Genomic DNA, 25,987 nt, shown 5'->3' on the forward strand with positions numbered 1-25,987 from the left:
CCTGATTGCCCCGTATTAGATGAACAGTGAGAGCTGTCCTCCCCACGGATGTCCGGTGTCAGCAGGTCAGGAACTCTCTGGGAGTGCAGAGATAGGCAGAGCAAGGCTCACCCAACCCTCCAAGTGTGTTGGACCCTTGGCGTGGGCGCTGCCTTTCAGGCCAGCACCTCAAGGGCTGGGCGAAGAGCTGTGACGGTGCACTTCTGGGAGAGCACTCCTGAGGTGCACTTCTGCGGGGTAGGAACTTCTAAGGTGCACTTAAGGAGGAGCACTACTTGGGTGCACCTCCTCCGGAGCACTTCCGGTGATTCTGAAGCACCTTCTGTTCGCGCAGGCTGGCCGACTAGCCTGAGTTAAGCAGAATCTGGGAGAGGCTATGAGGAGGACAGTGCCCAAGAGGTGAGGAGAGGCATGAATGGTGGCAGAGAGTAGGTGGGTTTGCAGCCTGGTGAGTGGAGCGTGGTTTGTGGTTTGGGGGCTGCCAGGTTCCTGCTTCTCCATGAGTCTGTACCCTGAATGCCGGGCTCCTCTGAGGCAGGCAGTAGGCCTGCTCACTGGGCAGTGGGGGAGGGTCGGGTGTGGGGTAGGCTGCCCTTGACCCTGGAAGGCGCTTCTTGGGTGGCCTCAGGCTTAGCCAGACTTTCAGATGGCCCCTGGCGCCCGCGTTCAGAGAAGGTGGGGAAGCTGATCTGTGATTGTTTGGAAAAGTTGGGGGTAAAAGAAAGGAAGATATAGTTACTCATATTGTTACTAAGAAAAATACTACTGTGCCCCGCCCCGCATCCCTGCAGATAGTTTTATAGAATGACCAGGATCTGAGAGCTGACAGAAAGTGAAGAGGCAAATTACTCACATAGCACACAGTTACCCACAGTTACTCAGCATCTGTTCATGTTACTTATTTTAATCACATTACTTTTTTCTCTTCATATTCAAGATGGCATGCAGTAACAATAAAGCACCATTTTTCCATTTAAACAATGCAGTGGCCGCTTATATAAGACACCCTCTTTCCAAAGAGACTAGAGGCAAAGTCCATCTACCTCCAAATTCAGCTCTGAGTGATTATTTTGTAACCTCAATGTATAAAGATAACCAACACTAACATTTACTCTAAGAAAATGAAAAATAGAGGAAGGAAGTAGAAGAAATAATTGCTAAATGTATGCATATATTACAGTTTCCATTTCTAACCTAACATAAAGCCATAGTTGTTATTTGTTGCTTCATTTTTCCCTTTTCTATTGATAAAGCTTTTGCTCTCAGCCAATAGTTCAACTGCTTGGGGTTATTTACTGGTAGGACGACAAAACATTTACTCCTGAAGGCTCTAGTTATCTTTGCATGGTAGTACAAGCTTGTAAAAATGACTTACAAACTGATTTTTTTAATTTAACATTTTAAATATTTAAATGAAAAATATGAAGGTCACAGAATAATCATAACTTTTCAAGTGGATGTATCAGTTTGAAATGTTCTGTTTGAAATGTTCTAATTATCCTGTGACCTTTACATTTTTGTCAGAACATTGTAAACCCTCTTACTCTTGGTTAGAAATGTACAGGCAACTGAAAAACTTGTAAAACTAGTATGTAATTAGTACACTCATTTAAAACATTAGAAACATTAAAAATTGAAGTGTTTTTCTTTGTATAATTTCACCAAAAATAATTTGAAATTCTTCATGCTGTGTAACTTACAATATGGAGTGAGCATCTTTTTTATACTTGGGTGAATTGTCATATTTCTATTTGTATTTGTATAAGCTTCCAAAACTTTATCCTATGAATTTTCTTTTTAAAACTTTTTATTAAAGTCTGGTTGACTTATAGTACTGTTAGTTTCAGGTATACAGCAGAGTGATTCAGATGTATATATAAATATGTGTATCTATGTATATATTTTTTTTCTTTTTTTCTCTTCTTTTCCTTGATAGGTTATTACAAGGTAATCGATATTGTTCCCTGTTTTATGTAGTTGGTCCTTGTTGTTTATCTATTTTATATATGGTAATGTGTATGTGTTAATCTCATACTCCTAATTTATTCTTCCTCCCCTACCTCTTTGGTAACCATAGAAAATTTTGTTTTCTCTATCCGTGAGTCTGTTCCCATTTTGTAAATAAGTTCATTTGTATCATTTTTTTTAGATTCCAGATATATCATGTTTGTCTTTCTCTGTTTGACTTACTTCACTTAGTATGATAATTTCTAGTTTCATCCATACTGCTGCAAATGGCATTATTTCATTCTTTTTTATGCCTGAGTAATATTCCATTGTATATGCCCCCATACATGTCTTCTTCATCCATTCATCCATGGATGGACACTTAGTTTGCTTCCATGCTTAAGCTGTTGAAAGTAGTGCTACTATGAACATTGGGGTACATATATCTTTTTGAATTGGGGTTTTCATCTTTCACAGATATATACCCAGGGATTGGAGTGCTGGCTCATATGGTAACTCTGTTTTTGGTTTAGTTTAGTTTTTGTTGTTGGTTTTTTGTTTGTTTTGTTTTATTTGATAGCCACACCCATGGCATATGGAAGTTCCTGGGCCAGGGATTGAATCTCGGTTGCAGCTGTGATCTATGCCACAGTAATGGCAACACCAGATCCTTTAACCCACCTCATAGGGGCCAGGAATTGAACCTGCACCTCTGCAGCAACCCAAGCCTCTGTAGTCGAATTCTTAACGCACTGCATCATAGTGGGAACTCCTATGTTTAGTTTTTTTTAAGGAATCTCTATACCATTTTCCATAGTGTATGAACCAATCTAAATTCTCACAACAGTGTAGGAATGTACCTTTTCCTCCACATCTTGTCCATCATCAATTATTTGCATACATTTTGGTGATGGCCATTCTGACCAGTGTGAGGTGATTTTTATTGTTTTGATTTGCATTTGTATAATAATTACCAGTGCTGATCATTTTTTCATGTGCCTGCTGACCATCCATATGTCTTATTTGGAGAAATGTTTATTTATACCTTCTGCCAAATTTTTGATTGGGTTGCTTGGGTTTTTTTTGATATTGAGTTGAATGAGCTGTTTGTATATTTTGGAAATTTAACCTGTGAAAATCACATAGTTTCCAAATATTTTCTTGTAGTCTGTAAGTTTTCTTCTCATTCTGTTTATGGTTTCTTTTGCTCTGCAAAAGCTTATAAGTTTTATTTCTTTTTTTGTTTTTTTTCAGGGCTGCACCCACAGCATTTGGAGTTTCCCAGGCTAGGGGTTGAACCACAGCTGTAGCCACTGGCCTATGCCACAGCCATAGCAATGTGGGATCCAAGCCTTGCCTGCGACCTGCACCACAGCTCAGGGCAACACCAGATCCCCAAACCCACTGAGCAAGGCCAGGGATTGAACCCATGTCCTCATGGATATTAATTGGGTTTGTTAACTGCCGAGCCACAACAGGAACTCCTTTTTTTGTGTTTTTAAAAATTTTTATTCCATTGATAGACTGACCTAAAAAAAATATGTACAATTTATGTCAGAGAATATTCTGCCTATGTTCTTTTCTATAAGTTATTTATTTATTTATTTTTGCTTTTCAGGGCTTCATCCAAGGCATATGGAGGTTTCCAGGCTAGGGGTCCAATCACAGCTACAGCTGCTGGCTTATGCCACAGCCACAGCAATGCAGGATCCAAGCTGTGTTTGTGACCTAAACCACAGCTCATGGCAATGCCAGATCCTTAACCCACTGAGCGAGGCCAGGGATCGAACCCACAACCTCATAGTTCCTAGTCGGATTCTTTTCCTCTGCACCATGATGGAAACTCCTCTTCTAGAAGTTTTATGGTGTCATGTCGTATATTTAGGTCTTTAAGCCTTTGGAGTTTACTTTTACATATGTTATGAAGGAGTGTTCTGACTTCATTGGTTTGCATGTGACTGTTCACCATTCCCAACACCACTTGCTGAAGAAACAGATTTTTCTCCATTGTATATTCTTGCCTCCTTTGTTGAAGATTAATTGACCATAGGTGTGTGAGTTTATTTCTGGACTCTCTGTTCTGTTCCACTGGTCCATTTGTGTGTGTTTGTGCCAATGCCATGCTGTTTTGATTACTTAACTTTGTAGTATTGTCTCAAGCCTAGAAGTGTTATGACTCCAGCTTTGTTCTTTTTTCTCAAAATTGTTTTGGCACTTTTAGGTATTTTGTGGCTTTGTATAACGTTTAAGATTATTTGTTCTAGTTCTGTGAAAGATGTCATAGATAATTTGATAGAGATCACATTAAATCTGCTAATTGTTTTGGGTAGTATGACCATTTTAGCAATATGAATTCTTCTAGTCTAAGAGCAGGGAATGTCTTTCCATCTCTTCAATCATCTTCTCTTTCCTTTACTAGTGTTTTTATAGTTCTCAGCATGTAAGTTTTCACCTCTTGGTTAGGTTTATTCCTAGATATTTTATATTTTTTAATGTGATTGTAAACAGGAATTTTTTTTACTTTTCCTGATATTTCATTTTTAGTGTAAAGAAATGCAACAGATTTCTGTATTTTAATCTTGTATCCTGCTATCTTCCTGAATTTATTTATCAGTTCTAATGGTTTTTGTGTGGAGTCCTTAAGGTTTTCTATATAGAGTATCATTTCATCTGCATATAATGGTAATCTTACCTCTTTTCTTATTATATGCATATATTTTTATTTCTTTTTATTGTTTGATTGCTTTGGCTAGAATTTCCAATGCTATGTTGAATAGAATTGGTGAAAGCGGGCATCCTTGTCTTATTCCAGATGTTAATGGGAAGGCTTTTAGCTTTTCACATTGACTGTTATGTTGGCTGTGGGTTTGTAATAAATAGCTTGAATAGCTTTTATGATATTGAGATATGTTCCTTCTGTGCTCATTTTAGTAAGAATTTTTATCATGAATGGATGTTGATTTTATCAAATGCTTTATCCACATCTCTTGAGATGATCATGTGGTTTTTGTCTTTTCTTTTGTTGATGTGCATCACATTGACTGATTGGTGTATGTTGAGACATTCTTGTGACCCTGAGATGAATCCAACTTCATCATGTTGTATGATCTTTTTATGTGTTACTGGATTTGGTTTTCTCATATTCTGTTGAATATATGTATTCATCAAAGAGTCTGGCCTGTAATTTTCTCTTTTAGTAGGGTCTTTGTCTAGTTTTCCTGTCAGGGTGATGGTGGCTTCATAGGATAATTTTGAGAATGTTCCTTTCTTTTCAATATTTTGAAAGAGTTTGAGAAGGATCGTTGTAAATTCTTTGTATGTTTGGTAGAATTTCCCAGTGAAGCCATCTGTGCTTGGACTTTTGTTTGCAGGGAGTTTTTGTTTGTTTGTTTGTTTTTTAGGTACACAGTCTATTTCACTTCTAGTGATCAGCCTGTTCAAATTATCTATTTCTTCTTGATTCAATTTTGGTAGGCTGTATTTTTCTAGAGATGTGTCCATGTATTCCAGGTTGTCCTTTTTATTGATAAATAAGTGTTCATAATATTTTCTTAGGGTATTTTGTATTTCTGGTATCAGATATTGTTTATTCTCTTTCATTTCTTACTTTGTTTGAGTCCTCTCACTTCTTGGTGAGCCTAGCCTAGGTTTGCTTTTGTTTATTCATTCAAAAAACCAGCTTTGGTTTTACTGATTTTTTTTTATAGTTTTTTAAAAGTCTTTTTAACTTATTTCCTCTCTGATCTTTATTGTTTCCTTCCTCTGCTGACTTTAGATTTTGTTTGTTTCTTTTGCTAATCCTTTTAGGTGGTAGGTTAGGTTGTTTATTTGAGATTTTTCTTGTTTTTTGAGGAAGGCCTGTATCCCTGTGAACTTCCCTCTAAGCATCACTTTTGCTGCATCCCATAGGTGTTGTATGCTTGTGTTTTCATTGTTGTTTGCTACAGATTTTTTTTTTTAATTTCCTCTTTGATTTCATCCTTGACCCATTGGTTTTTCAGTAGGATGTTGTTTAGGCTCCATGTCATCTTTTTTTTTTTTTTTCTCATTTCTTTTTCTGTGGTTAATTTCTAGTTATGTGCCTTTGTTATCAGAGAAGATTCTTGAAATAATTCCTATTCTTTAAATTTGTTGAGGATTAGTGGTCCTAGAAGGTAGTCTATTCTAGAGAATGTTTCATGTGCACTTGAAAAGAAAGCATCTTGCTATTATTACTTTTTTTGGATATCAGGTCTTGTAGATGTCAGTTAAGTCTCCCTGTTCTATTGTGTTATTTAGGATCTCTGTTGCCTCATTGATTCTGCTTGGAAAATCTGTCCATTGATGTAGGTAGGATATTAAAGTCTATACTATTATTGTATTCCCATCAGCCTCTCCTTTATGTCTGTTTGTATTTATTTTATGTATTTAGATGCACCTCTACTGGTGCATATATGTTACTGAGTATGATATCCTCTTCTTGTGCTGATCTTTTTATCATTATATAGTGTCCTTTTTTTCTTTCTTTATGACCATTGTTTTAAAGTCTATTTTATCTGAGTATTGCTACCTCTGCCTTCTTGTCATTTCCATTTGCATGAAATATCTTTTTACATCTACTCATTTTCAATCTATGTGTGTATTTTGCCCTGAAGTGGATCTCTTATAGGCAGCATATTGTAGGTTTTCTTTAATTATCCAATCTGTTGCGGCAAGTCTTTATTTATTTGTCTTTTAAGGCTGTGCCCACGGCATATGGAAGTTCCCAGGCTAGGGCTTGAATTTGACCTATAGCTGCTGGCCTACACCACAGCCACAGCCACATGGGATCCAAGCTGCATCTGTGACCAACAGCACAGCCCATGGCAATGCCAGATCCTTAAAGTGAGGTCAGGGATTGAACCTGCAACCTCATGTATACTAATCGGATTTGTTACCCCTGAGCCACGATGGAACTTCCTGCCACTGTATGTCTTCTGATAGGAGTGTTTAGGCCATTGACATTTAAAGTTATTATTGATAAATGTGTATCACTGTCATTTTAAACCTTGTTTTCCAGTTTATTTTATATTTTGTCTTTATTACTTTCTTCTTTTCATTTTTCCTTTTGTGGTTTGATTGTTTTTTTTTTGTTATTATGGTTGAGTTCTTTTCCTATTGGTTTTGTGAGTCTATTTTATGTTTTTGATTTGTGGTTACTCTGGTTTTCAAGTACGTTTACTCTTAACTATATTTGCTTGCTTTAGACTGGTAGTCATGTAAGCTCAAACACATTCTAAAAGATCTGTGCTTTCTTAACCCCTTTTACATTTTTTTCTGTATATAATGATTTAATTTTTTTCATTATAGCTGGTTTACAGTGTTATGTCAATTTTCTACCGTACAGCATGGTGACCCAGTTACACATACATGTATAGATTCTTTTTTCTCACGTTATCATGCTCCATCATAAGTGACCAGACACAGTTCCCAGTGCTACACACACAGCAGGATCTCATTGCTAATCCATTCCAAAGGCAATAGTCTGCAGCTATTAACACCAGTTTCCCAATCCATCCCACTCCTTGTGTTTTGATGTCCTGTTTTACATATGCATGTTTATCCTTTTGCTAGTCATTGTAGTTATAATTGCTTTCGCAGAATTTTTTGATTGTTTTATAACCTATGTACTGGCCTACTTAAGTGATATTCAGTCATTTTATATATTTGTCATTCTTATTGTGACTTTACCTTTCCTATAGATTCTTGCTTTTTTTTTTTTTTTAAAGAAGGCCTCTCTCAATATTCTTTTAAAGAAGGTTTAGTATTGCTATATTCTTTTATTTTTTGTTTTTCTGAGAAAATCTATCTCCTTATATTCTAAATTATAATCCGTTTCATTGTTCTTTCAAGGTATTTCTCATGTTCTTTTAATTGGGAATAGTTCCTCTTTTTTCATTTTATTTATATTTCTCTGACTGTGTATTTAGGAGAAAAAGACCATCTACTGTGATCTCACAGGTCTGTTTTTATGGGGCAACAACACTGTATAGATGGAGTGAGTTCAATATTTTTGATGCAAGGGTTGTTTTTGGTATAGATGCTCGCCACATATTTCCTCAGGGTGTACTGGCCCTTGGCCCCATAATAGGGAGTGTTTGGTGTGGTAGTGACTAGTGCCTGTGCTGAATATTGAACAGGGCATCCTCTTTGCTCTGTGGTTATTACAGTCCTCTGGGGGCAAGGTCTGTTTCCTAGTTGTTGGAGTAGAAGCCTTCAGATACAATTCTAAGCTGCCATATGAGGTAGATGGGACAGGAGCACTCCCCCTGGGAAAGGAGCCACTGTGTATTCTTCCTTAGGAGCTATGTGCTGGGACATGCGACTCTGTGATGCTCCTTGGCACCCACTGTGTGTGCCTAAAAAGTTCACTGTTGTTGGCACTGCCTATAGGGGCTTCCTCTGCTGTGGGAGCACCTGTCATTGGCTGAGACATCCCTCAGACACCAATGTACTTCATGTATTATAAAATGTCTATGAAAATGTTTTTGATATAGAACTTCCCCAGGGATGTCATTATCCTTTTTATCACTTTCATCATCTATATCAATGACTTCACTTTTTCTAAGTTCCACAGATGAGAGTTTTTCTAGTGGCAACAGTGGCAACTTGAACTATTTCTTCTACAATTCCATTTATGTCCTATTCAGATTTTACCTCTAGAAGTATCACTTTTCAAAACTTTATGGCACTTTCTTCTTTGTTGGATAATTACCTCTTTTAATTATCATTTTTTTCTATGATCATGTAGGTATCTTACTGAACTATAACTTCTTTCCTTTCTGAGCATGAACTAAATAACAGACACACAGACACACATCGAACTTTGAAAAAATGACATGATTGGTCACTGATCATAATGCTCATGTTATTTACATTGTGATTTGTGGGTTGTAGAGCTGACAGTGAAGGTTGTATTTCGTACAGTTACTCCAAATTAATGTACCATAGTACCTGAAGTTTGAGCTGAGTTTTGGGGAGACTGGTATTTAATTAAACCATAGCAACTAAAATTTGTGCATATTTGAACTGTGCAAAGTGAGGACTGTTTATACATATTGCTTCCACTTGATGATGGCATGTTGCTGCACATTCCAGATTTATGACTTTCTGGATCAGATAATACCCAGGTCATAAAGAACAGACGAATGTGCATAATTTTAGATTCACAGCCAGTGCTGAACAGCAAGCCAAAATCTGTTTCTTAAAAGTAGAAGGGTTAATTACAGAAGATTCATAGTTTTGTTCAAAATCCTAGAGCTCCGATATATTGAGAATTTCCAGAGGCTCTATAAAGATCCCTAAAATCTTTAATTTGCTTTCTCTTTTGCAACTCCACAGCCTGGTGGTGTTTCCATATGCTGTCAACCTCACTTCTGAATTTCATGATTTCTTATCTTAAAAGAAGACTCAGCTTCCTAAAGGTGCTTCCTGTCTCCTGTTCTTTCAATTGTCATGTTTATGTCATAGTGATATTTATAAAATGAAAATCTGACCATGTAACTTCTCTGCTTACAACCTGCCAATATTTCCTTAAAATTTTTAAGAAAAATCCCAAATTCCTTAGCTTAGAATAGAGGGCTGCTCATAACATGGCTTACATTTTATTTTCACTCTCTTCTCCTAGAGTGTATGATCCATTTATTCTGAAAACTTGTTGGTTTATAAACAAACTCAGAATTTCTTACTTCTGTTCTTTCCTCAAGGTGCTCTCATGGCTTAAATTCCCAGCTTTACTTAGACTACTCTTGATTATCTAACATAATAATCCTAACAATATATCATTGAGCATGGCTTATATCAACCACTTAGTTAGAACAATTTATCCTCTAATTTTTGGCTATCATCATTTAAAATTATATGACATCCTGTTGTACTTTATTCCTATTTTCCTGAGTCTTTTGCTGATCTTTGATTACACAAAAACTATATTTTTGTCCCTAAGACCTAATACAACAAAGCATGTATTCTTTTTTGAATCTCTTTTTCCTCCTGTCTTCTGTGACAGCATTCTTTCTTAGTATCCTCTTTTGTCTTTAGTGACTGCTATTCATCATTCTAAGTTTCTGGATCTTCTCTTGTGTCCATCTTGTGGTACTGGTTTTAATGAAGTTTCTACCAAATCTCTCCTATTTTGTTGATTTACATGTTCTTCCTTAGTTATCCCACTTAATCATCATAGCTTTAAATATTATCTTTGAATTGATGGTTTCTAAATCTGTATCTTCACTCTAAACATTTTCAGATATCCTATGTGGTATTCACAACTGTTTATTTGAAATATTTATTTTAATATTTCATAATATTCATGACAGACAAAAATAAATACCTCTCTCCCAAATGACAGCGTATTTCTCCTTATCTTTTAGGCAACAGCATCATTGCCTATTCAATTTTTACAGTCATTCATTCTTGAACATTTTCGTTTATTCAAATTTCATTTATAATGAAAATTAAATATAGTCTCTTTTCTATTCCACATACTAAATTATAGGAATAAAGAGATGAAAAATCACAAAAACACTTGCCTTTAAGGAGTCAGAAGAGCAGTGGTGAAAGTGCTGTGGTAGAGAAATGTTTCTTATAAAAGCAATGCCCAGTTACTATTACTAGGAGCTAAATGGTCATCAGTATCTTCAGAGAAGAGATACAACTTGAATGTTGAAATCCTCAAATAATAAAACAACATATGCCAAAACACAGAGTTGTGTAAAAATATTTTACATTGTTGATCTCCCTAAATTCAGTAGATATCTAAGTCCTTTCAACTGCACTTCTGAAACTTTAGTAAAATTCATTATCTGCTTTCTGTGAGGACCACAGTCCTCTGTACAGCTGTCATTATCTTACTCTTTAATTTTTGGTTTTGCTGCTTTCTCCTCTATCCTAAATATTTATAGCAATAACTTAAAAATTACATAAAAATTACTGTGAATTCTTACTTTATACAAAAAAAGGAAAATTACTAACCTGACGTGGACACTTATATCCAGATATTACCTTTTTTTCTCTTATATCCCCACAAACAGGAATCCAAGTTTTCAGTGAAGTAAACATTTAATAAGTAACTCGTAAACTGTTCAGTATATGACCTTGGAGATGCACATCTACCTCTTTGCTCTCTCTCTCCCATCTATCTGTTTAATCTATTCACTCACATTATAATTGTTTTTCTCTGGGATTTTTCTAGACTTCTTAATGGGAATTGTCATTTATCCTTTAACATTTAATTGAATTCTTATGACCTATGTCAGTACATTCACTGAACAAACCATGATTTAATTTTTCTTATTTCCTTGAGACAGTTAGCTATACTTTCCTCTGCATAGTATTTTACTATAAGGATAATGGCTTTTATTAAATTCAGTTACAGTTGTGTGTCTTCTTATTTTTTTGGACAATAATTTAGTTCCTTGGGGAGAACACTGTTCTAAATCAGACTAATACCTGTTTCATTGTTTATGTTTAATAAATATTTCTTGACCAAGCAAACAATTTTTGAGCTAAACTGCTTAGAGGAATCAACAATACTTTTCCGTAAAAATTCCAGTTTTTTTTAAACATGGAATCTAACACCTAAAAGTAAAACACACTTTACAGAGTGTCCCAAGAAAGAATATGCCTTAAGATGATGGACTAACAACCAAACTAGGGAGTACTATCTAAAGTATTTAACCATTTCTGATATACTTTTTGAACATTTGCATAGTGGAAAGTGTTAAGAAGGAACATTAAAATAAAACAAAACAAATAAAAAAATGAATTGAGGCTCTAGAGCTCTCCAGGTTATAATGGGTATAGTAGGATGGAAGGAAGAGTGATTTTTTTTTTTTTTTTTTTTTTTTTTTTTTGCACTCCCACAGGGAGCTACAGTGGTCAAGAGATTCCTTAAATTCTATCCTGTCACTTTGAATTTTAGGTGAAAAGTGGATGCCTGGTTACAGATAAAGCCAGTCCTCATTCCAGTTTTCTTTCCTTCCCCTGGGGTAAGGCCATCATAATTTATTTCATAAGAACACTTGGAGGAGTACTATGAAAGTTCTGGTAAGTTACACACTCACTGCTAATGTCTACTCACCCACTCACACCATGGACTTTCCCTTCCACATTGTTGTATCAAAAACAAATTCTTTAGATACTCCAAATTCTTATCTGTAACTTTTTTCCTGTCAGCAATCTTTACAAGCTGCTTCAACTGAGAAAGATGAGCAAGGACCTCAATGTGAAAGCAATCACAGGGACATTTTCCTTGAAAACTTTCATTCTCTAATGTTTCTCTTGACATCTTAGGTCATTTCTCTGAAGAACCATCAATCTACACAAGTGCAGATTTCCGTGCTTATAATACTGATTTAACTGGGGCAGAATAGCTGCATATATTAGATAGATTTTTTTTTAAATTTTAATTTAAAATTCTATGTATTACTTATTACTTCAGTCAAATTTCTTAGAATAATATGCTTTGACAGTTATCTTGCAAGAAGCAGGGGCACTGAATAAAGTTGTACTCTATTATGCATCAACCAGCTCAGAAATAAATCAAGGAACTAATTAACATCTTATCAGATTTGATTGTAAATAGAACATTACATTCATACAGAAAGATCCATTCATTCTTAAATTTAGTAACTTTTTTGGCTCTAAGTTAGTTCTTGAATGGCTGCAAAGGTAGCTCTGTGAATAATTGTGTAGTAGAATATCCATTTTAGCAGAATTGACTCATCATTTTAAATAGGCAACTGTTTTGACTGACATTTTAAGTTACCATATGTTTTTTGGCAAGCTGATTAAATCAATAAAAATTCTGCAACCATATTCAATGAATATGAATTGTAAGAAAGAATGCAGTTATTAAGAGAAACTAACACGTACCTCTGTGAACAATAATACATTTCAATATTTTATTCATTTTTACTAGCAATAAAATTTTAATCAGACTGGGAAGAGAAATTGAATTAGTCAATTAAAGAGTACAGAAAGTCTACAAATGAATGAAAAGAACAGCAAAGCTATCCTGATTATTTGGAAATAGACAAAAATTGCTCTGTCTTCCACAGATAATGTATAATTTCTTGTGTTCTTAATTCATTCTATTTATTTTAGCCAATGCCTAATTCAGAAACATTTCCTGAGTACCTAGTGTGAGTATTCTGTTGTCTATTATAGGGCATACGATTACTAATAAGAAACACAGAGCTATTTGGAAGAAGCTCTATTTCAGAGGCTATTTAATGCCCTATAAGCAAACAACTTTCTGCACTGGGAATTGGGAGATGACTTTTCATTCTTCTAGTCCTCCGTTTTCCAAAACTTGATGAACACAAGAATAAAAAGGTGCTAATTATTCCTGGTAGTTGTAAACCTATGTTCTCAGTAAAAAAGTTCAGTCCTGATATGTATCAAATTCTAGGAACACTTGATAAAAATTATAACATTAGAACATACAGTGACCTTACCTCTCTCTTATTCCTTATATATATTTTTTTCTTTGCATGTAGAGTTGAGCATAGTGCGCACAGACTTTGTAAGGGCAATTGTAAGGAGGGTGTTTGTGCCTGAATGTGCATGACAAAGAAATATCTTTAATAAGTTATCCTCTGTGTAAAAAATGGTCCCTCTCATACAGGAATCTTGAGTGGATGCATAATGCAGTTAACACAGTATTGATAAAAATGTTTTTTTCTTAACCATCTGAAGTCCCTGGTTTGTTAAGGTTCTCTCTGGGGCTGTACATTCTGTGGGTTGGACAAATATATAATATCATGTATCCATCATTATAGTGTAATACAGAGTAATTTCACTGCCTTAAAAATTCTCTGTGCTTCCTGTATTCATCCTTACCCCTTTTATACTCCAAATCTGTGGCAATCACTGTTCTTTTTGTTGTCTCTGTAGTTTTGGCTTTTCCACATATAGTTGGAGTCATACACTATGTAGCTTCTTCAAATTGTCCTTTACTTAGTATTATGCATTGATTGTTCCTTCCTGTTTTTGTGGCTTGACAGCTCATTTCCTTTTCATTACAAAACATATTAAAATTGAAATATAGTTGATGTACAATATTATGTTTATGTGTTATAAATTATATCACATGTATTGTATAAAGATTTGACATTTGCATACATTATAAAATAATCACTTAATGTCTAGAAACCATAAAAAAATGAAAAGAAAAGACAACCTATGGACTGGGTGAAAGTAGTGCAACCAATAAGGGCTTAATCTTCAAAATATACAAACAACTCATACAACTCAACAATAAAAACACAAACAACACAATCAAAAAATGGGCATAATACCTAAATAGACATTTCTCCAAAGAAGATAAACAGATGGCCAGTAGGCACATGAAAAGATACTCAACATTTCTAATTATTAGAGAAATGCAAAACAAAATTACAATGAAGTATCACTTCACACCAGTCATCATTAAAAAGTCTACAAATATCAAATGCTGGAGAGATTGTGGAGAATGGCAAAAATAAACAAATGGGACAACATCAAACTAAAAAGGGTTTGCACAGTGAAGGAAACTATCTACAAAATGAAAAGGCAGGCTACTGAATGGAAGAAGACATTTGCAGATGATATATCCAACAATGTGTTAATACCCAAAATATACAAAGAATTCCTACAACTTAACATCAAATAAGCCCAATTAAAAAATGGGCAGGCGTTCTCATAATGGATCAGTGTAAATGATTCTAACATCCATGAGGATGCAGGTTTGATCTCTGACTTCACTTAGTGGGTTAAAGATCCAGCATTGCCGTAAGCTGTGGTATAGGTAGCAGATGCAGCTTGGATCTAGTATTGCTATGGCTGTGGTACAGGCCAGCAGCTACAGCTCTGGTTTGACCCCTAGCTTGGGAACCTCCATATGCCACGGGTGCAGCCCTAAAAAGACCAAAAAAAAAAATGCACAGAAGACCCGAATAGACATTTTTCCAAGGCAGATATACAAATGGCCAACAGGCATATGAAAATATTCTCAAAATCACTGGTCAGTAAAGAAATGCAAACCAAAAGCACAATTAGATACCTCCTCACATATGTCAGAAAAGCTATCATCAAAAAGACAACTACCAAAGCAAACAAAACTATGAAGAAAATGGCAATAAGTACATAACTATCAATAATTACTTTAACAAAAACAGACATATGTGGAATAAATACATACATCAGTGTAATAGAATAAAGCACCCAGAAATAAACTCAGGACCTACAGTCAATCTTTGACAAAGGAGGCAAGAATATAAAATGGAAGAGAGACAGTCTCTTCATTGAAATCAGTGAAACTAGAACACACACTCACACCATGCACAAAAATAAACTCAAAATGGCTTAAAGATTTAAACATAAGACATGAAACCATAAAACTTCTAGAAGAGAACATAGGCAAAACATTCTCTGACATACAATAAACCATACAAACATTTTTTAGGTCAGTATCCCAAAGCAATGAAAGTAAAAACAAAAATTAACAAATGGGACCTAATCCAATTTACAAGCTATTTCTATTATGTGGACCTTCCTTTTTCATTCCTGTTAATTATTTTACTCTCTTCTTCCTTGAATTTCATTGATCATTTTATTTCTAACTCTTTTTGGTGGCACTCAGTATATCATATGGTACTTTATAACTTTAATTAAATAAAAATTATTAGCTATATGTTTAATAGAAAAATATTTGAGAAATATTCCTAAGTCTTAAACACCTAAGACACTGCCCACAAATCTTCTAGACACCTAAGGTTTATTTCTAGCCTTGAATTAAATATTGATGGTTACGTCCTGGGGTTTTGGCCCAAGATTACTATATGTTTCCATTCTTTCCTGATTTTCATTGAGATGTAATTAAACCATGAGGAATATTATTGTACCTTAGAATAAGACTGATATAAAACTAACTTAAATAATATTTTTATTGAGATATCTATTTAGCTCACATTTCCACTTGGACATTTAGTGTTAAGGAGGGAAAAGAGGATGCATCAGCTTATCTGACTGCAGCCTCATTGGGGAAAGGCCCTAGAAGAATAGCAGCACAAAACATTACAAAGAACCATCTCTTTGAAAAATACTATCCAAGTCAAGCCAGAAACATACTCCTTTCTTTGAGAACCCCAGGCCTAGTACTTGAGAAACAACGCTCATGCTGTGATCCATGAGAGAATTCTTTTTATTTATTTTTTAAATTTTTAAAAATTTTGTTGAATTTATAGTTGATTTACTACCGTAGGCTAATTTATGTTGTCCAGAAAAGTTGATTTAGTTATACATATATACATATACATTCTTTTTCAGATTATTTTCCCATATAGTTTAGTCACAGAATATTAAATAGAGTTCCCTGTGCTATACAGCAGGTTTCCATTTGACCATCCATTCCATGTACAAGGGTGTGCATATGCCAATCCCAAACTCCCAGTTCATCCTTCCCTCAACCTTTCCCCTTTAGTAACCATAAGTTTGTTTTCAGAGTCTGTGTATTTGCTTCTGTTTTGTATGTAAGTTCATTTGTATCATTTTTTATTAGATTCCACATATGTGATATCTTATGATATTTGTCTTTCTCTGTCTGAATTACTTCACTTATTGGTATGATAATCTCTAGATTCATCTATGTTGCTGGAAATGGCATTATTTCATTATTTTGTATGCCTGAGTAATATTTTATTATGTATATGTACCATATCTTCTTTGCCCATTCCCCTGTTGATAGACATTTAGGTTGCTTCCATGTCTTGGCTATTGCACATGGTACTGCAGTGAACAGTGGGGTGCATGTATCTTTTTGAATTAAGGTATTATCTGGATATATGCCTAGGAGTGGGATTGCTGGATTATGGTAATTCTATTTTTAATTTTTTAGTTGATGTACAATGTTGTGTTAGTTTCTGGTATAGAACAAAGTGATTCGGTTACATACATCTATCTATCTATCTATCTATCTATCTATCTATCTATCTATCTATCTATGAATTTCCATGTTTTTCTACACAGTTTATTATACTATAAAGAATATAGCTCCCTACAGCACAGTCAGAATACTTCGCTCAAACTCTTCTACTTAGAATTTCTTCCTTTTTACTTCAAATCCTACACTTAAGACAAAAGGATAGCTTTCCCTTGGGAAAGGGTATCACATCCTCAGAAACCTTACGTGTATACCTTCATAACACTAATCCTAGGCACTTTTCCTATGTTTCAGCTTAGGATGGGCAGCTCAGCACCTCAAGTATGTACAGGCACAACTCATTTTATTGTGCTTTGCTTAATGCATTTCACAGATAATTGTATTTTTTTTTTTACAAATTGTAAGTTCGTGACAGCCCTACATTGACAGATAATAGCATTTTTAGCAAAGCATTTTTAATTAATGAAAAGAATTTTCAGATATAATGTTATTACATGCTTAATAGACTACAGTATAGTGCAAACATAACTTTTGTGTTCACTGAGAAACATCTTTATTGCTGTATTACCTTTAAGGTGGTCTGGCACCACACCCACAATATCTTGAAGGTACCCTTGCAATTATCTATTAGATGTTGCTCTAAAAACATCTGAAACTTATCAGGACATTTCTAAATTTAGGTATACCCAATGATGCCTTAAATATTACATCAAGAATGTACATGTGTTCCAGTTTCTTTCATAAGTTATGCATAGGTATAGCCAGATTTGCCAGATGTTGCTCTGTGCATCTCAAAATAAATTGGTCAATAATATATGGTTTCAGTAATAAAAATATGAAAAATTTTCCTCATCAACTTAAATTTGATCAATATCAAGATAACTTAGTCTTTTAGAGAAAAAAAGCTTCCTAAGTTTAAAAAAAGTATTATTTTCCCCTTATTTCTTCTTTTTCTGCTTATCCTGGCCAGATTCCTTATTGGATGAATAATTCTTAACTCACTTTTTGAGACACATTAATTTTCAATTGTAAAAATAGAGTTATTATAAGAAAGGAAAAATACAGGCCAATAACTTGCATGAACCTTGATGCAGAAATCTTAAAAAAACATTGCCACTCCAAATCAAGAAAGTAAAATTACCTTTATATTAGTGGTCAATATAATTTACCACTTTAATAAAACAATCGCAAAAAGTCATAGAAAAATAAATTCTTAGAAGTTAACATTTTTTATAATACAAATATCAGCAAAAAGAACTTCATTAACTTGGTAAAATAATGAACAGTAGTGACAAGAACAAAACACATCTACAACAAACATTGTGATTTGAAGGATTTTCTTCTGAAATCAGGCTTTTCTTCTGTGTTTTTGAAAGACAAAACTATTCAACCTTTGATTATCATTTATAGGCATACAGTAAGATAAATAAATAAATGGTATACATATCAGAAAGGGAGAAATAAACATATCATTGTTCATGACTGACATGTTTTTTGTATGCAGTCAACCTAAATGAAAATACAGATTAACTATTACAATTAAGTGAATTAGCAAGTTTCCTAGAAATACATTTATTGTATTTATATGGAAACATATTTTGAATATGAAATTCATAAAAATATACAGCTTAAAAATCACAAAATTTAAATATCTATGAGTAAGGGTAAAATTATTTTATATATTTACATATACAAGTACAAATCAATACAGAGATAATTTCAAGACAAACCCATATAAATGAAGGATTATGTCAAATTTGTGTGTTGAAATACTAGATATCATAATCACATCAATTCTGCCCAAATTTTCTGAATATGTGATGCAATTCCAATCAACACACTGGCACATTTTTTAGTGAAATTTGGTAGGGCTGTCATAAAGTTCCTAATGGCATTACAGAGGTCAAAGACTAGCCAAGACAGTCTTGGAGAAAAACAAATATGGAGGACTTCAATTAGTAGGTATTGAGACTTAGAATAAGCTGTATGAATTTTTACAGTGTATTATTTCCTTTTATCTCTGTCTTTGGATCATTATTTATACTGTCTTCCTTACGTTTTAAACTTTAATTAATCACATTTCACCTTCAAATAGTATTATATTTCTTTATGCCTACTGTAGGAAACTCATAACCTTATACTTTTAGTTCCTCCCTCTCATATTCTGTTCTGTTGTTGTCATACATTTTACTATCACATATGAGTACCATGATATCTTATTAACATTTTTGCATTATACACAAATTTTAGAGTAATTAAAGTAAGAAATATATTTTAAAGATATTTTCCTTGAGAATTACTTCTGTGGCATGGTGAGTTAATAATCTGATTACACTGGCTCAGGTTACTGCAGAGGTGTGGCTTTGATCCTTGATCCAGTGCAGTGAGTTAAAGGATCTGGCATTGCCACAGCTGCAGCTCAGATTCAATCCCTGGCTTGGGGACTTCCATGTACCAAGGGTGCAGTGTTTTAAAAAAATGTTTTTTTTTCTTACTTTCACCATTTCCAGAAATCTTTATTTGTTTTTGTAAACTAAACTTCTGTTTGGCATATGTTTCCTTTGCCTAAAGAATATTAAGAATTATTGTGCTAGAAGTGGAGTCTCTAAGTTTTTTTTTTCTTTTTGCTCAAAAATATTTTATCATCTTCTCTAAATTTTTAAAAATTTAAATTATTTATTTATTTATTTTTTATTTTATTTTATTTTTTTGGCCTGTACCTGCAGCTCTTGGATGTTTCTAGGCCAGGGATCAAACCTATGCCACAACAGCACTCCAAGCTACTGCAGTGACAACACCAGATCCTTAACCTGCTGCACCATCAAGGAAATAAATCCTTATCATTTTAATTTTTGATAGACATTTTTGCTTATATTTTCTGATTTTTCCAGTATTTAAAAAAATGTCACCCTTTTGTCTCTGTCTTCATCTGTACCTTGGTAACAATAAGGTTTGCAGTCCCTCTCCAGCAACAGAAAACTTGTTCTATAGGAGTGATGATTTGGGCAGGGGCTCATCCCTTATTTGAATCAATGGCTCCATCCATCCTCCTGAAGGGTATCACAAAGGAAAGCCTTCTCGTCTCCCACCTGTGTCCAGTTTCTTTCATGACCTTGGTAGAGGTTTGTGGAAAAAGTCCTGTGGGTGAGTATAAACTCTTCTTATATCTATGATCCCACCATTTCTGTATTCTCGCTCTAGCCCATATTTAGCCTCTAAAACTTTATACAAAAAGAAAGAAAAATTAGCTGGATTCTTTTCATCCTCTTATATGATTTCTGTTTTTCTCCTGTATACTGCTGCAGGTCAGCCGGGACATGGGTCCTGTATCTTGGAGGATTTTAGATTTCAGGCCTCCTGTGATCTCAAACCTCTGATGTCTTCAGAGAGCTTTTCTTTCTTTTTTTTTTTTTTCTTATTTAATTAGGTTTAGAGTGTTCCTATTTCTATCAATCTATGTCCTAGGCAGAATGGGTCTCTCTCAATCAATATCTTATTTTTCTTGAACAATATAAAGATCTTAGAGTGTTTTACCTCTCAATGCTTTACTCTCTTCTTACTTTATTACTATTATTTTCTAGTTTGTTATATCTAAATTTTCTTGAGTCCACAAGTTAAGAGATTTTTATTATTGGTATTTTAAGTTTTGTCTTTTTGCATTTCCTGAAAAGGTTTACCATTTCCTTTTCTTACTATTTTTTCTTACATATTAGACCACCTCTAGGAAATATACTCCTTTTCATGAGTTTGTTGATAGTAAATACAGACTGAAATGTTTTTATTAATCATTTTTAAATATAACTTCACTATTTTAAAACTCAAGGTTTATAGTTGGTTTCTCTCAAACATTTTGAAGATAGTCCACCAATTTTAACTTCCAGTGTTGCATCAATAATTTGGATATTTGGAGTTTCTGTTGTGGCTCAATGGAAACGAATCTATCATCCATGAGGATAAAGGTTTGATCCCTGGCCTCGATCAGTGGGTTAAGGATCCAGCATTGCTGTGAGCTGTGTTGTAGGTCTCAGATGCGGCTTTGATCCTGCATTCCTGTGGCTGTGGCGTAGACCAGAAACTACAGCTCTGATTTGACTGCTAGCCTGGGAACCTCCATATGCCGCCATAAAAGATACAAAAAAGGAAGTTGGATATTTTTATTTGTAAACAATATATCTTTTATTTCTGACTCTTTTATGTATTTTATTTACTTTTTCCTATAGTTTTACTGCTATATATTTATATATGAATTTCCTTGTATTTCTCCTACTGAATATAAAATCTTGTCTGTAAGAAATTGGTTCTTTCACCAGTTTTACAAATTGGTCTGTTATCTCTTTGAACTATTGCTTTAGTTGTGTTTTCATAACAATAACTTTTTAAATTTGTCACTTCATTTTAGGACTTGTAGGAGAGAGAAGTTCTTTGTAGTTTTAACTTTTCCCCCAATTTTTTATTTACAAAACACAGGGAGGAATAAAATCTTTATCATAAACTAAAAAAATACTCAAGGGGAGGAAAGAACTGTCCTTCTGTACTTACCTTTCTCAGGATGGTAGGTCATTTTTAGGCAACTTTTTAGGTCACTTTCCTATAAACTGAGGGAAGAGAGAGAGTCTCAAGAGTGGGAAAGTTTTCTTCCCTCTAGTCAGTCCCGGAAATACATTCTAAGCTGAACTGGGAAGAACTCATTATTCATGGCATAGTGTTGTACACCCAGTAGACTTTCAAAAATATAATTGATGATGATGATGATGTGACAGTGTTATGTGTACTTTTCCTTAGTCCTTGACATTATAGCTTTCATTGTTCTGCCTACATGTAATGGAGTAGAGTACAAAGTCAGTCAATACAAACTTGAATTTCAGGAGGTGAAAAGATGTCAGATTTCAAAATAATAATTCTTTCTTTCTTCTGGATTTCTCCTTTATTCAAAACCACTTTCAGTGACAGCTTTTCTCTTTATTATTCCTTTAAAGAAATCATCCCTGATTGCAATAAGCTCTGTCTCCAATTTTTGTGACAGGCATCTGAGAATTATGGCACTAGCATTTACCCTCTTGTTCACATCAAACTGTTCCTTCTGTTCTTGGAATAATTTAGAAAATATGATATTTGAGCAATGCAGTCTCAAAGGACACAGGCAATTTATGTTGATGTCGATGATAGTGACCTCTTGTTTTTGAAAGAAAGACCTGAACCTTTAGACCATCTCTAAAGCCAATGAGGATTTTGCTTTAAAGGCTAAAAACAAGATAACTTGTAGGATGGAGGTATTTCAAAACTCACATGAATCCTGAGATTTTATTCCAATTCTTTCAATTTATGTAGTAGGAAATTAAGTCTACAAGAAATTCTAATTTGCTCAAAGGCAAAGATTTAGTTAATTATTAAAATTCTTATTCTGCATATCACTATAAATCAATTGATGAATAAATTTAACCAACATTCCTTTTTTTTTTTAGCACAAATCAGTATTGTGTGAAGTTTTTCAGTACAGAAAATGTAATTTAGAGATTGATTCATAAAGAGGTAGAAATATATGTTATCCAGCTGATTGCTGTGAACAGCCTAATTTGGCCAGTGATGAGTATGAAGTGCTCTTTTTCACACATCAACTCCTCTTCAAGCATTTATTTCAATATTTTTCATGGACCTTTTCCAGGGAAATAAAACCATAGATTGCAGACTCTGGAAAATTATTTCTCAGTCTTGTAGTTTGCCTGCATACCCATTTTTAAAGACAAAACAAATCCTTGAAAAAATAATAAGATTTTTTTTCTTTTGCAAGTTCAAGCATTTTAACCCATTATCTCTGAGTCCTATCTTACAAATGGTGATTTTCTTACATTTTATGGGAAAAAAAAGTCAGATTGACTCCTTCATGTTAAGAACTGATAATTCATGATGCTAATTTTAGTTATGTTTGTACTTTCAAGGGAGAATAGAAGATAATTTTTATTTAAATGGTAAAACTTTAGATGTTACTGTTAGGAGGCTACTGGCTAATTTGTCTAATACAGAATCATAGGGAGTAGAAGGTTGTAGTTTTTGTCTCTTATTCCTGCTAAATAGTCACTAACCTTTAGAAGTCATCATTGATTTTAGCCTTAAATATGTTTCTGTGTTTCATCCTTTTGATATATTTCTTAAAAAGTTACGGTAACGAACATTATTTGCTGGAGCAGATGATAACATACCCATCTTTCCTTCTCACCTTTTAAATTTGGCACACATTACTTTGACTTGACTATATGCCTGATATTTTTCCAAGTACTTAATAAATATTAATTATATTGTCCTCATTAAAAATAAATTTTTGAAGTGGGTCCTATTATTAACCCCATCACATGAATTAAGAAACTGGGGTTAAATAATGTGTCTAGTCAAATAAATACATGGTTGATGAGAATCATCTTTCAATGGATTCTAAAGGCAATGTGTTCAGAATTTAATATTAAAGTAACCTTACAAAGAAAGAACACCTCAGTATTTTTGTTATTCATTATGCCAGGAAGCTTGGAGTAAAAAGTGGGATGATTGAAGTATTGGATTTAGCAGGATATTCTCTTTTCGAGGGTTTCAGGAGTATAAAAATGGATTTTCTCTGAGACTAGTATTTTACTAGAGTCTTGAATATGAAGACGACCTGGAGAATTTACATAGCTATTATTATCTCATGATATAAGATGACATAAAACCCAGTGTTTTCTGAGGAATGAGATAACTGTGATCTTGAAGCACCTAATTTCTTTCATAGTCATACGCACAAACTTGTGCCATGTAATGTTTTTAAGAATGAAACTCCGCTTATCAAAATATCTACACTTCAAAATTGGAAAGTTATGAAATAACAAAATAAAATAAAGACTGCTGATTAGGATTCTATCATTGGAGATGCCAGGCATTTATTTTAGTCATAAAGAAGTTATCTTAATAACCACCTTAGCCTTCTTGATATATTGAAAATATTAATTTCTCTTACCATAATTTTTTTAAAATTTAAAATGTGTTCCTATTTCTCTGTGGTCAGATATCTTAAAAACAATTTAAGAGGTTTTTTAGAACATCTAAGTAACTTTCCTTTAAGTTGGAAAAAAGTAAGACATTGACATTTGGCAGTAGTTGCATTATTGACATATGGTTATAAAACCCTTAATTTTAAATTAAACTATTTAAATATTCTTTTTTTTTTTGGACACTCTCACATCATGTGGAATTTCCCAGGACAGAGATCAAACCTGTGCCACAGCAATGACCAAGCCACAATAGTAACAGCGCCAAATCCTTAACCTGCTGAGACACAAGGGAACTCCAACTATTTAAATATTTTAATTAATTATCAGTGTATAATCTATTGCTTACATTTTAGTATGATTTTCTTTGACTGGTTCTTCAGATTCTTTTTCTTTAAACTGCTGAAAATAGTGTTCTGTAATGTTGTGTAGGGTTCTGATTTCAGTAGGAAGATCCTTATATATGCTTTTGAATTGAGTCATGTGGTGTTTACCCTTCTAATATGGATAAAAAACTCAATAATTTGATTTTTACATAATTGGAGATTGTGATATATTTACTGAAGGTACTGTAGCTGTACGTTATCAATAGTTGAATATTTTTCTTACAAACGTACAAAGAGGATGAGAAAAATAAATGGGCTGCTTTGCTGTATATTGTAAAACCTGTTCCTATTGTCCTTGGGTTTGAGCTATAAAAAAGTGTTAGAAAATAATATAATAAATGTATCTATAAATACATTACTAAGATTAACTAGATATTAACAATTTTCCATAATTGCTTCAGATAGCTCTTTATTTCTCTGTGAATATGTGTATATTTCTGTCTTAATGTAAAGTGCTACACATTAAACTAGACCCTAGGCTTCTGCCTTTTTAAGACCCAGAGTAACCACTCTTCTATACTTGAATGCATCCTTCAGTTTTGTGTCTTTATATACAATCTAAAAATACTGTAATCTGTCATTTTATAAGGATTTTAAAACATTTAAATATTTGGTATTATATAATACATACATAGATTTGTAGCTTTCTTATATTTTCTCAACATTATGATTTTAAGAGTTACTCACATTGATTCCTATAATCTTATTTATTTAGTGTAATTCTATAAAAACAAAATTTCATTTTATTATTAAATCATATTTTGTAATTTCATATTCTGAAGAACATATATATATACATTTTAGTAATTTTTAGCAAAACTGACAAATATCACTGCACTTAACATCTTTAAACTTACTCCTTGGTGGGACTTTATTATAAGTAGGGAAAGTGGATTCATAACTTGGGAAGGCAAGTAATAGATTTTTGACATAATAGCATCAAGAATATAGAGTTGCAAACCCTTCTAGATTATAAAATGAAAATAAAATGCAGTAGGATTTCTTCTTTCCGTCCATCATTCCTTCTTTTTCCACAAATATCTGAGAGCCTGTTATGTGTTGGATATTCATCTAGGCACTTGGGATGTATCAATCAACAATGCAAAAATCTCTGAATACCTGGGATAAAATTTAAAATTAATCTAGAAGATTCATCTTGTTCTGGGGCTTCTGTGATGTGCAAAATGCTTATATTTTTGCTTTCCAGCTCTGCCGGTCACTGAATAATATTTTTATAAATATAGAATATTTACCTCTTTTTTAAATTTTGATTTGAGATTTTAATCACAGTGGGTGCTTTTTAATTTTTAAAATTGAAGTATAGTTGATTTAGTTTCAGGTGTGCTGCAAAGTGAGTAAGTGAATATGTACTTATATACTTTGTATATGCATTATATATAAACACATAAAATAATATGTATATTCTTTTTCAGGTTCTTTTCCATTATTGATTATTGATTATTACAAGATGTTGAATATAGTTCCCTGTGCTCTACAGGTAGGTCTTTATTGTTTATGTTTTTTACATATAGAAGTGTGTATTTGTTAATTCCAAAGTCCTAATTTATCACTCCCCAACCCTTCCTCTTTTGGTAATCATACGATTTTATGTCTGTGAGTCTGTTTCTAAACAATTTTGTAAATAAGTTCATTCGTATCAATTTTTTATATTCCACATATAAGTGATCTCGTATGTTGTCTTT

At 33.6% G+C, this 25,987-nt stretch overlaps 1 long non-coding RNA gene across 1 annotated transcript; it reads left to right on the forward strand.

Annotated features, from left to right (window-relative positions):
* LOC102160681 lies at positions 1-25,782 on the forward strand. The gene is made up of 3 exons (XR_304911.2): positions 1-399; positions 11,885-12,009; positions 25,718-25,782. It is a non-coding gene; the product is annotated as an uncharacterized LOC102160681 (long non-coding RNA).

The sequence above is a fragment of the Sus scrofa genome, chromosome 8 (genome assembly GCF_000003025.6).
Source record: "Sus scrofa isolate TJ Tabasco breed Duroc chromosome 8, Sscrofa11.1, whole genome shotgun sequence".
Taxonomy (NCBI): domain Eukaryota; kingdom Metazoa; phylum Chordata; class Mammalia; order Artiodactyla; family Suidae; genus Sus; species Sus scrofa.